The following is a 13,304-nucleotide window of genomic DNA, read 5'->3' as shown; positions in this document are numbered from 1 at the left end:
TCATCAGGCAGAATCTCTGGAGTGAGAAAAACAAGAGTTATCATTTCAGGGTGATGATCTTTCCAAATAGATTTCAATCTTGCTGCCCACTCACCAATGTCACTCTTTTTCAGTGACGCGTGTTCCTAAAAGTGAAGTTACTACAGCTTAAATGCATACGAACCACCTTAATTGCCAACTTATGAATCAAAGAGCAAGGCAGCAAACTATTTTCTGTAAATCTTAATTCTGTTTAATACAAATTCAGATTTCTATTTCTTTCATCTTTATAGCTGGCCAGACAATTTTTGTTTTTGTTTTCTTTCCTACTCTTCTTAAATTTATTCTTCCTCTCCTGGATCTTCTGTTTCACTATCATGTCCATAGCTAAAGTATACTTTATTCCAAACTAAATAAGCTTCTCCACCTTGATGCACTGGAGTTGTGGAACTGACAGGCTTTTATTAACTATAGACTGGAACAGCCGTCAACATCATTGATTGAACAAGGCAGAGTGGAATGGGGAACATGCAAGGGGCTATGGGTAGGATCAGTCTCGGGAAGCGTGTCCAGCCAGCAGCAGCCAATCATAGCATAACAGTGGGTTACCACACACCTCTGTTCGACTCAGCCTCAATTCCTCTCATGGCCCCGTTCTCAGTATTCCACCATCTACATAAACGGCACAAAAAAGCTCCAAATACACGGTTTATATTGGATAAATCCAAACATTTGAAGTGCACTGAATATTCCTGATAGTTGCATCACAAAAACAAAGAAAAAAGTGATTTGCTATTTTAACGGATTCTCCTGATCAACTGTGATTCCACTATTTTCCATTTCTGTATTTCATAACCTGCTTTTCATCTGAAACTTATCCTTTCACTTAATGTTTAATTTGTTTTAAGAAATAGGACACATAGGTCAAGCATGGATGTGATAAACATGGCAGATAATCAAGTGAGCAACAAGGAGTGCAGATTAGTGCAGAATCAGAAACAAACACCATGCCAAAATGGGTCAGGAGACTGAAGAAATTCCCTTGAAATTACAAGCTAGATTTGGAGAATTAACATGCAATAGAATTCGCATCCTCAGGCTAGTCTTTGAAAATTACAAACAATACAGAAAACATCTGTTCTTTTGCAGTGCTGAATGCTATAAAGTGTTTTCTAAATAACCAGTAAAAAAAATTGGCTCCAAACATAATAGCTATTTCTCACAATAACTCGCAAAATAGATAAATGGATGGATGTTATTTGGCCCAGAGTGTGGGCTGCCTAACAGGAAAAGAACATTTCAATCCCATTTCCCATATGTTTCAAAGTAATTCATTCATTTTCACGTGTTCAAGAATTCTCCTCTTCCCCCCTCCCCCCACATTAATAGTAATCAATTAATATACCAAGTACCAATCTTTGGGATGCAGGGAAAGCAATGAAGAACCTGGAGGGAATATAGTAATAGAGAGAACAGAAACTCACACAGACAGCACCAGGAGTCAGAATTGAATGCTATTACTGGTTCGGCTCAATGGAAAAGATTAAATAGTTCAACGTGAATCTGTATCATAATGTCTTGTTTGAAGGTATGCACAATATGATGAGCTCTCCATTTTGAATGGACAAGAATTTTGCTCCTAATAAATCAAAGTTACCATAATGACATTTGCTTCATTCACAGCACAAGGATGCTGGCAAACCATCCTGTCACAGTGATCCACAAGCATCAAAGCCAATTTTACCTCTATTCAGAATGGTACATCAAACAACTTCTCTGAAAGAAACCAACTTCCTTCAAGAGCTACTCTTTCTAGCCAAACGACTTTCTCTCTCTCTCTCTCTCTCTCTCTCTCTCTCTCCCCCCCCGTCTCCTTTCTTCCAGCTCAACATTTACAGAGCCACCCTCCTCCCTGTTGTGTTTGCGAAAGTACCAGATTTGGTGGATTCCCAGAGAGACGAGTTGGGACACAAGTGTTCAGTCAAAGGTAACTTTATTGAATACATGGGAAACAAACAAGGGAAGACATCAAAGAATACTTAATTTCTCTGCTTCTAAATAACTATATAAACATTCACATCAGACCCTGGTTGGACTCTGATAATAATGGCCGCTTAAATTCTACATGGTATGAGACAAAAAACTATATCGGTGCAAGCAGGTGCATCGGTGCACAAGGGTCCTCAATATCATTGGCTGCTTACGCTACCATACTCTCCTGCACATGTACGCATTCACAGACAAGGACTTCAGCAGATACTCCTGATCCCTGTGTCTTGGGCTGCGGCTCAATGTTAAGTAATATAAAGTTACTAATACTCTCTTTTCTTTTTTTTCTTTGGCTTGGCTTCGCGGACAAAGATTTATGGAGGGGTAATGTCCACGTCAGCTGCAGGCTCGTTTGTGGCTGACAAGTCCGATGCGGGACAGGCAGACACGGTTGCAGGGGTTGCAAGGGAAAATTGGTTGGTTGGGGTTGGGTGTTGGGTTTTTCCTCCTTTGTCTTTTGTCAGTGAGGTGGGCTCTGCGGTCTTCTTCAAAGGAGGTTGCTGCCCGCCGAACTGTGAGGCGCCAAGATGCACGGTTTGAGGCGATATCAGCCCACTGGCGGTGGTCAATGTGGCAGGCACCAAGAGATTTCTTTAGGCAGTCCTTGTACCTCTTCTTTGGTGGCCAGTGGAGAGCTCGCCATATAACACGATCTTGGGAAGGCGATGGTCCTCCTTTCTGGAGACGTGACCTACCCAGCGCAGTTGGATCTTCAGCAGCATGGATTCGATGCTGTCGGCCTCTGCCATCTCAAGTACTTCGATGTTAGGGATGAAGTCGCTCCAATGAATGTTGAGGATGGAACAGAGACAACGCTAGTGGAAGCGTTCTAGGAGTCGTAGGTAATGCCGGTAGAGGACCCATGATTCGGAGCCGAACAGGAGTGTGGGTATGACAACGGCTCTGTATACACTAATCTTTGTGAGGTTTTTCAGTTGGTTGTTTTTCCAGACTCTTTTGTGTAGTCTTCCAAAGGCGCTATTTGCCTTGGTGAGTCTGTTGTCTATCTCGTTGTCGATCCTTGCATCCGATGAAATGGTGCAGCCGAGATAGGTAAACTGGTTGACCATTTTGAGTTTTGTGTGCCCGATGGAGATGTGGGGGGGCTGGTAGTCATGGTGGGGAGCTGGCTGATGGAGGACCTCAGTTTACTTCAGCTGACTTCCAGGCCAAACATTTTGGCAGTTTTTGCAAAACAGGACGTCAAGCGCTGAAGAGCTGGCTCTGAATGGGCAACTAAAGCGGCATCGTCTGCAAAGAGTAGTTCAAGGACAAGTTGCTCTCTAACAAAGACGTAAACGCACACACCCTGTACCAACTTGGTGAGTTGGGGGGGGCACGATTCATTGCTAAGTACTGCCAAACAATACTATAGTGCTGCTCTAAGTGAAGTGCACACCTTACCAACGACTCCTCCAGCAATGTCCACGGTTAAGTGACCTGGCATAGAGTAGCATTTGTAGTCAGGACCAAGGTGCAGAGAGATAGAAATGTGGTGTGCATCGATGTTTATATTGTTCTGAGCTGAGAGTCTGGCCAGTGATAACGCTGAATCATTTAAATGAGCCAACAGTAAGGTGTACGCTAATGGGCGGTCAGAGTCCAACCTTGATTGGCAGGTGATGCAACTTCTGACTGGGTTTCAGACAAGAAGGGTCACGTGACCATCCACAATGTTCCAGGCAGGGAGGCCATGTATTCATCCACAATCCACATATAACTTTCCCCTAATCGATTCTTACCTCTCTCCTCCTGTCCTATCCATGGTCCAATTATGGCCTTTTACCTGTTGGCCTGTGCTCCTCCCCCAGTCTTTTCATTCAGGTGCCTGCCTGCTTTTTGCTCATACCTCAAAGAATGGCCTTGCCTATATATCTTTACCTCCCATGGATGCTATGAGACCTGCTGAGATTTTACGGACATACTTTTAATTTCTGTGGATCCATTTCCAAAAAAACCAAAGAGCTAATCACTTAAGGTTACATTTTTCCTCCAACTTCAATTGTACCCATCCCAAAATGGACCTCAAGTAATTTTATTGAACATTTATGGTTGACATAATTTTTCCCAGATCAGGTACTTAGTTATCTACAATTAAAAATAGACTTCACAACCGCATATTATTGGACAAATTCATTCTCCAAACAGTCCAAGTCTACGTCCTTCTCTATTCTCTTTTAGAGAACTTTATTTTTGCTTGGTATTTTTATTTGATATTCTCATTAATATTGCAAGGGTGATCATAAATATTTAAATTATTATTCTGTAGTGCTTGTATTAATATTTTCTCAACTCTTTTACAATTGCTTACATTACAAATCGTGGCTTGCTCCAAAATTACGTTTTTGATTTTGAGCATGGTGATCCCATTTAGTTAACCATATTGTTAGTAAACAGGAAAATCTGCAGATGTTGGGGTTTACTTGAGAACACAAACACTGGAGAAACTCAGCAGGTCATGCAGAATCCGTAAGATTACCTTTTGGAACACTGCCCTTGAAGGCTTTATGTATCTGCACTGTCATTCAGGATCATGCAAGATGCATTCATGGACTATATGAATGAGGAATGAGCTTCCCTGCCTTGCAGACCTGCTCTGCCATTCAAGAAAATCACAGCTGAACTGATTGTAATCTCAACTCCACATTCTCAATCGCTCCTCATCTAAGTCAAGTCAATTTTATTTATCATTCATGCAATGCTCCTTGGGTCCTTATGAATTTTATCCTCTGGTCTTGAAGTATTCATGTCGTAGATGATGCGTTGGTCTTAAGTTGGCAAATTTCCCAAAATTCATGGAAGGTTCCACTAAATTGGAAATTAGCAGATATAATTCCTATTCAAAAAGGAATGTAGAAACCAAGAAAATTCGAATGCCCTTGGATCTGTGTTTGCACAATGGAAGCTTAACATCCATGAAAGGAAAATATTAGAATGCATCATTAAAGATATTTTTTTAAACTATAAAAATATATATTTTTTTTAAAACATTGTTTTGTGAAAGAGATTTTGTAGTTGACCAATTTAATGGACATCTTTGAGGAAGTAGCATGTGCTGTGGATAAAAGGGAACTATGGATATGACAGATTTGGTTGTTCAGAAAGCATTTGATGGTCAACATGGAAAATAAAGTACACTTCCAACAATGTCATAGAATCAGCGATGAAGTGTTCTCAGCACATGGCTTGGGGCACCACTATTGGCGCAACAACATTTAGGCCTTGCATTAAGTCTTCCAGACCTCAAGAGCTGCAAGGGAAGTTTGATCTAGACATGCACCTGTCCTTTTATTACCCAGAAACTTTAACATGGAAAAATTCCACAGAATCTCAGTAAGAGTTCTTCCCCTCACCTCAACACCTATCCACCGATCCCACTAATTCTAATGTCAACTAAATGCAAAGGTACACAAATGAACACAAAATAAATTGAAGCAATTGCTTCTTTGAGAGTTTTATTTTAATCTATGCCAGTAACCTCCACAAGAGAACCATTCCACACATTCATCACTTAGTTGCATAAGTTTCACTGCTTCTGTTAATAATCGAGATTTGTCCCCTGATCACTACATAGATTCTCATAATCAATCTGTGAACTTCCTAACTCTCCATCTTCTGATATAGAAGCATGGTTTTTCCTTTGGAGCTTACATTTCTTTTCCCATTAATTCCTACCTTCCTTAAAACACAACCACCGAAAATGTGAAAATTAAAACCAGTTCATTTCAGGCCATTGCATCCTACTTAATATTGTTTAAAAAAATATTGACAACTAAATCAGTCACATTATGAGTATAGGAACTGATGAATAAGCTCATATAAAAGTGTTTTGCATCTATCAATGCATTAAATAAACAATTTGTCAACCTATGTGAAGAGGTCGAAACATATGGACACTAAATAGATTTACCATAAGACCAAATTGGCAATATGCTGTAGTACTTCCATGAGGTAATGTTGCAACTCTATAAATCTCTGGTGAGACCACACTTGGGATATTGTGTTCATTCTGGTCACCTCATTACAGGAGGCTATGAAGAGGTGCAGAGGAGGTTTACCAGGATATCACCTGGATTAGAAAATATGTTGTATAAGGCAATGTTAGCAGAGCTAGGGATTTTCTCTTTGGAGCGAAGAAGGATGAGTGGTGACTTAAGAAAAGTCTACAAGATTTGAGAGGCACAGATAAGGTAGAAAGCAAACGCCAGATGACATCTGTACAAAGTGAAGGGAGGAAAGTTTAGGGGGGGATATCAGAGTAATTTTTTCCCACAGAGAGTTGGAATACATTACCAGGGCTGCTGGTGGTGGCTGCAACAATGGGGGCATTTTTAAGACTCTTAGACAGGCACACGATGATGGGGAAGGTTTAGTTTTTTGGGGGTAGATATATATTAGGGCCTGTACTGTGCTCTAATGTTCTATAATCTATCCACTCTAGACTAATGTTGAATTGTGTGCTAAAATTGTGCTATTTTAAAAGATCGCCCTGAAAACTTTGCCTTTAAAATGTTGTCTCGATTTAATTCCATCCTATTGCTGCCACCCTGTGGTTATTCATAAAAATTTGTACTTAACTGGATAAAATTCCAGTGCCCTTGGATCTGTGGCTACACAATGGAAGCTTCAATATGTTCATCAATGCTTTTAACCTAGACCTTGTGAGGTTACTTCCAGGTTTTGCAATCAATTAGGCAGAGAAGATGCGTCAACAATCTAAAGAGTCAATTTCAACTCCACTGTTGGTGGAGACATTGCAGCCATCACATTGAATGGATTCTGAAGGTTGTAAAATTACTTAGAGAAGTGAGACATTTGAGTAATGACCATCAATGACTATTTATTGCTGTTTAGATGCTGAATGTCATCTTGGAAAATGCAAGGGCATAAGAAGATATAATATTCCCTGCCAATGACACTGATGTTGCCACAGAATTCAGGAGTGGACTGCACCCAGAGCTAATGCTGAAGGTTTTTATTTTAAAAATAAGGTAGTTAGGCTTCCATGTATAGAGTGCTTTTAATATTCCTTTCATGGCATCTTAAGACATTTTTTCAATGTAGCCAATATTGAGCAAGTCGGTGTCTGTCACATGCTGTGATCCATGCAGCAAACAGACTATCAGTGATGCACCTGCAGAAGTTGCTGAGCGATTGAGGCGGTTATGCTGAGCTTCCTTAGTTTTCTGGGAAGTAAGAGGTATAGGTGTGTTTTCTTGACAGTAGTATCAACGTGTGTGTTCCAGGTCAGGTCACTGGACTTAAGAACTTGAAGCGATCTAATATTTCTATTCCAGTGCCATTAATATGGACAGGGGTATGGACTCTATCCCTCTCCTGAAGTCAGTGATCATCTCCTTCATCTATTGATATCTTGGCACCGTTCCAGGAGACTTTCAGTCTCTTGCCTGTATTCCACCTAGTCGCTAATTGATTCCTGGCCCACGACTGTGATATCATCGGCAAATTTGAAGATGAAGTTAGAACAGTATTTAGCTGTACTGTCTTGAATGTAGAGGGAGTATAGTGGGGGGGAGACACTGAGAACACGTCCTTAATGACACACTGATGTTGAGTCTGATTAAGGAGATGTTGCTAGTATCTTCTTTCACTAATTTGTCTGTTAGAAGGGAAGTCGACAGTCCAATTGCAAAGGGCATGTGCTGAGGGCCACGTCCCAAATTTGGGAACGTGTTTGCGGCGGACTATGCTTTTATTAATTAAATTGATTATTTCTATTAAATTTTATTTCTTAAATTTTGTTTACAACATGGTAGAAGCCAATTCTGGTCAGAGATTCGTGCTGCCCAATTAACCCGCGATCCCTGTACATTTTGGAGGGTGGGAGGAAACCAGAGCACCCAGGGAAAATCCATGCAGGTCATGGGGAAAACGTATAAATGCCTTACAGATAGTGTTGGATTCAAACCCGAGTTGCTGGAGCTGGAATAGCATCATGCTAATCGTTATGCTCACCGTGATGCCCAATGGTGTTAAAGGCAGAGCTGCAATCTATGAATAGCTGTCTAGTATGGGTGTCCTTGGCATCTAGCTGTTCCAGGGCCTGTATAGGGTCTATTTGCATCTTTAATCTCCATTGGTTGATGACTACTCTTCAAGGGAGCACACGTACTGAGGGCACACGTTTCACCACAGCAGTCGTGCTGCCACATGCCAATATTCAGAATTTCAGTGGGCTCGTTGAGAAAGATCAATGAATTTCCACCTGGCTCCTCACAAAGTAAATGAGCAAGGAAAGATGTCAGAAACTCAAACACAAATTGAAACGCATACCATTGGAGAGAACCATCCAAACACTTCTCAGCTCAACCTTGGAGGCAGTTTAACAGATAGGTTACCTCTGCAGTAGCAGTTGGTAGGTGCCCCTGCTAAATTTTGCAGAGTGCAAAGAGTTGGAGGGAATCTATTTCACACACAATCAGCATGAAGACTTTACATCTACTCAGAACATGAGCACCTCACATATCTGGTGCACAGAACACATCAAATCACTGCAAACAAAAAAAATGTAGGTGCATCATGAAAGGAAACAAAAGAATGGGAAGTTTGTCCGAAGTTATTTAATCTGCACCATTGTCCCTTGATGGCAACTAGCATCAATCACATGAGACAGAGTGCAAGTAAAATGCTAGTTTTAATAGTCTAATATATTCAGCTAGGCCTTTCCTCTGTGCAAGCCTAGGTAAGAATGAATGAGAATGAGCTGCCACCAGTTTATATATACAAGGTCACCAGGTGGTGGCCCCTGGTGACCTTGTCTTTGGCTTGGCTTCGCGGACGAAGATTTATGGAGGGGGTAAAAAGTCCACGTCAGCTGCAGGCTCGTTTGTGGCTGACCAGTCCGATGCGGGACAGGCAGACACGATTGCAGCGGTTGCAAGGGAAAATTGGTTGGTTGGGGTTGGGTGTTGGGTTTTTCCTCCTTTGCCTTTTGTCAGTGAGGTGGGCTCTGCGGTCTTCTTCAAAGGAGGCTGCTGCCCGCCAAACTGTGAGGCGCCAAGATGCACGGTTTGAGGCGTTATCAGCCCACTGGCGGTGGTCAATGTGGCAGGCACCAAGAGATTTCTTTAGGCAGTCCTTGTACCTTTTCTTTGGTGCACCTCTGTCACGGTGGCCAGTGGAGAGCTCGCCATATAATACGATCTTGGGAAGGCGATGGTCCTCCATTCTGGAGACGTGACCCATCCAGCGCAGCTGGATCTTCAGCAGCGTGGACTCGATGCTGTCGACCTCTGCCATCTCGAGTACCTCGACGTTAGGGGTGTGAGCGCTCCAATGGATGTTGAGGATGGAGCGGAGACAACGCTGGTGGAAGCGTTCTAGGAGCCGTAGGTGGTGCCGGTAGAGGACCCATGATTCGGAGCCGAACAGGAGTGTGGGTATGACAACGGCTCTGTATACGCTTATCTTTGTGAGGTTTTTCAGTTGGTTGTTTTTCCAGACCTAGTGGTGTAATAACACACCCTCTCTCTGTCAGTTCTCAAGATGCTCTTTTGACTTTGGTTCTTAAGAAAATAATTGCTGCACCCTCATGGACTCCAAAGATTGATCTTCAAAGATGTTTTGCTAAAGATGTTCAGTTACACAAAGAGACTGAAAATTTAAAGGAAAGAAAAGAGATGCTGAAAATCAGAAATTGCTGTTAGGTTCAGCTGATGCTGTGAACATTTCAGTTCAGAATAATTTCCGATAATGTCCCAGACACAGGTGTCCTAAACCCCAGGTTCTGTCTACCCTGCTGAGTGAGAACAAAATTGGGTCTGTGCAGCATGCAAAATATTTTCAGAGCTTACACTGTTATATTCCCCTTGATTTTAAAATGCAGTGAATCAATTAAGATTCACGGTTATGAATAACATCATAGATTTAGAAAACTTAAAACTTTGAGGAGGGTTAAAGTAACAAACCAAGGATTGGAACCACAAATTACTGAAATATGACACTCTAAGTTTGCTTTTCTTTGAACCTATGACAGATGGCATTACAGTGAAATCTATTGGTGGCAATGATTCTCCATATAATTCTTGAAATTTGAATGTTTATAACGGTCAAAACATGAATGCCATTGCATTGTTTGGTGTGGCCTGGACTGGGAATGAAGAAATATATGTAAATGATATAAAAGATAAGTCATGAACTCACTAAATGGTGAAACAGTGCACTGGCTGGCTGCATCGCAATCTGGTATGGGGACACTAATACCCCTGCAAAAGTTAGTGGACGCAGCCCAGGACATCACAGGCAAAACCCTACCCACCATCAAGAACATTTACAGGGAACACTGCTGTGGGAGAGCTGCAGCAGTCATCAAGGATCCACACCACCCAGCCCACGCTCGGTTCTCACTGCTACTATCAGGGAAGAGGTAGAGGTGCCACAAGACTCGGACCACCAGGTTCAAGATCAGCTGCTACCTTTTTACGATTAGACTCCTCAGCAATGAACTCAATCAGGGACTCATTTAAGGACTCTTACATTTGCTCTTTATTGATTTTTTTTCTCTGTCTTGCACAGTCAGTTTGTTGACATTTCTTTTTTTGTTTACATGTGTGCGTCGAGTACAGTTTTTCTGCACAACCAGTAAGTGGTAATTCTGTCTCGCCTGAAGGAAAAGAATCTCAGGGTTGTATGTGGTATCATATATGCCCTCTGACAATCAGTCTGAAATCTGAGGACCATATGTACATCTTATTCTCTGAAACATCTTACTCAACAGGGAAGATTTTGATGTCTATCATCAGTCATTCAGAATGGAACCATCAGCATTGAGCTCTTCAGTGTAGTTTGGGCCTTCTATAAGTGTACTGTCAAACGTAGAATTCTTGGAGTACCTGCACTGCAACTGGTCTACATCTGGACTCCAGCAATGGATCTCAATCTTGCATTTGTATGAGATCCTGTGTGAGCTTAGATATGATACACACCACTGTTATACTGTGATTGGCTACTGCCATCTGGACACATCTCTTGAGACCGATCCTACCCATAACCCCTTTGCATGCTCCCCATTCTTCCAGCCATGAACAGTCGATGAGATTGGTTGCTGTTGCTTCACTCTTCAGTCAATGAAAGCCTATCAGTTTCACAACCTCAATCTTTTGTGGTAATTGATGATGCATCAATTTTACTGACTATACGCTTCAAGGAAAATGGAGCAATACCTGAAACCAGAGAGACTCAACATAGACCCTCGATTCTCTGATGCCCTGAACATGTTCGAACTCTGGCTATGTTGCTTTGAGGACTTCCTGACAGTGACCACGAATGTTAAAATGGACAAGGACAGACTGAAGCTCCTCTTCTCACGAGTCGGACCTCTGGTCTTTCCAATGATCAATGACGCCAAATTGTATGTGGAGGCTATGGTTACAGTGAAAGTCTAGTATTGCAGAAAGGTGAACAAGGTCTATGCAAGGCATCTCCTGGCCACCAGGAAGCAGTGACATAGTGAGTCGAGTGCTGAGTAACTACAGACCCTCTTGGCCCTCTGCAGGGCATACAACTGCAAAGCCATGACAGCCACTCAGAACACAAAGGACTTGATCTAGGATGCCTATGGCCGGCATCCGAACTGGATACATAAGACAGCAATTCCTGGAGTAGAAGGTACTTGACCTGCAAGGGGCTGTTGAATTAACAGAGATGCTGGAGATGGCCCTCCAAAACTCGGACAACTACTCGGCCACCTCTTGGCCATGATAAATTGGTCGCAAGCATCATCGTACTTCTCTAATGACCTGTCTTTGGCCGCCGTTGCAGGTGATCACCCCAAATGCTACTTCTATGGGCAGGGCAAGCACCCACAGAAACACTGCCCTGCCAAAGAGGCGGTATGCGCTAGATGCGGGAAAAGGGAAAAGTCTGTGAAATTTAGCATTGCCACGTGTGGACAGCTGCCAGACCAGGCAGCGTGATTTGCGCCATCCTCTCAGTGGACCAGCGATGCCACATGCGAGTCATTTTGGTCTGCACGGCCAATGCCATGTTCTTGGGCCTGCAGTTCCACAGGGCCCTCATTTGACACAGATGGTGAGTCCATACTGGCCTCCATCACCTAACCAGGAGGGACTACACGAACTTTCCAGGAACATGATGGATGTCTAGGTAAACGGGCATGTAATGAACTGTTTGTTTGGTAGTGGGAGAACAGAAAACTTTATTCACCCCGATACTGCTAAGCACCTATCCCTCAAAGTGCGGCCAGTCAAATATAAGATATAACTCACGTCCAAATCCCTAGTAGCTGAGTTCCATGGGTCATGAATGATGACCTTGACCATTGGAGGCACAGTTTACAAACACTTCAGCTTCCAGTGCCAACTTATGAGCATTACATTGGTGTTCGATGGGCCCCACCCCCCCCTCACCCATTGCATGAACAGTCCTAGACAGGCCTCTGTGCACAACCTGTGGGTTCTCGACCCTCAAGGTCACTCCTCCTCCACTGTTTGTGAACCTCACCCCCGAATGCAAGCCAGTGGCCACCAGGATCAAGAGATACTGCACCGCAGACAAAGCATTAATTGAGTCAGAGGTTCAGCATTTGTTGGGCGAGCGCATCATCGAGGCTAGTGATAGACCCTGGAGGGAGGGACCAGGTGGTTGTGGTAAAGAGCAGGGTGAAGAACAGGATGGTCATAGACTATAGCCTGACCAACAATCAGTCCATGCAACTTGATACGTATCCCCTTCCCCGCATATCCAATATGGTTAATCAGTTGCACAATATCGAGTATTCTCCATGATCGACCTTAATTCAGCCCACCACCAGCTCCTGATCCGCCCAGAGGTCCGCCAGTATACTGCATTTGAGGTGAATGGCCATCTCTACCATTTCTTCAGGGTCCCCTTCTGCATCACCAACGGCTACTCCTTTTCCAGCGGGAGATGGACCGCATGATGGACCACTATAAACTGCAGGCCATTTTTCCATATCTTGACAATGTAACCATCTGCAACCACGACCTGCAGGACCATGATGCCAACCTTTGCAAAGTTCCTGAACCTTACTTACAACAAGTAGAAATCTGTGTTCCAGACAACCTGATTAGCCATTGTTGGCTGCGTGGTCGAAAATGGCGTCATTCACTCTGATCCGACCACATGCACCCCCTACTGAAGCTGCCCCTCCCCACACCCTCAGAGCCCTGAAGAGATGCCCAGGTTTTTTCTCGTATTATGCTCAATAGGTCTCCAACTTTGCAGATAAGGCTCACCCATTAAAAAAAGCTACCTCTTTTTCCATGTCAGCAGCC

This window comes from Narcine bancroftii, chromosome 4, assembly GCF_036971445.1.
Source record: "Narcine bancroftii isolate sNarBan1 chromosome 4, sNarBan1.hap1, whole genome shotgun sequence".
NCBI classification, from domain to species: domain Eukaryota; kingdom Metazoa; phylum Chordata; class Chondrichthyes; order Torpediniformes; family Narcinidae; genus Narcine; species Narcine bancroftii.
This window is presented reverse-complemented; position numbering follows the sequence as displayed.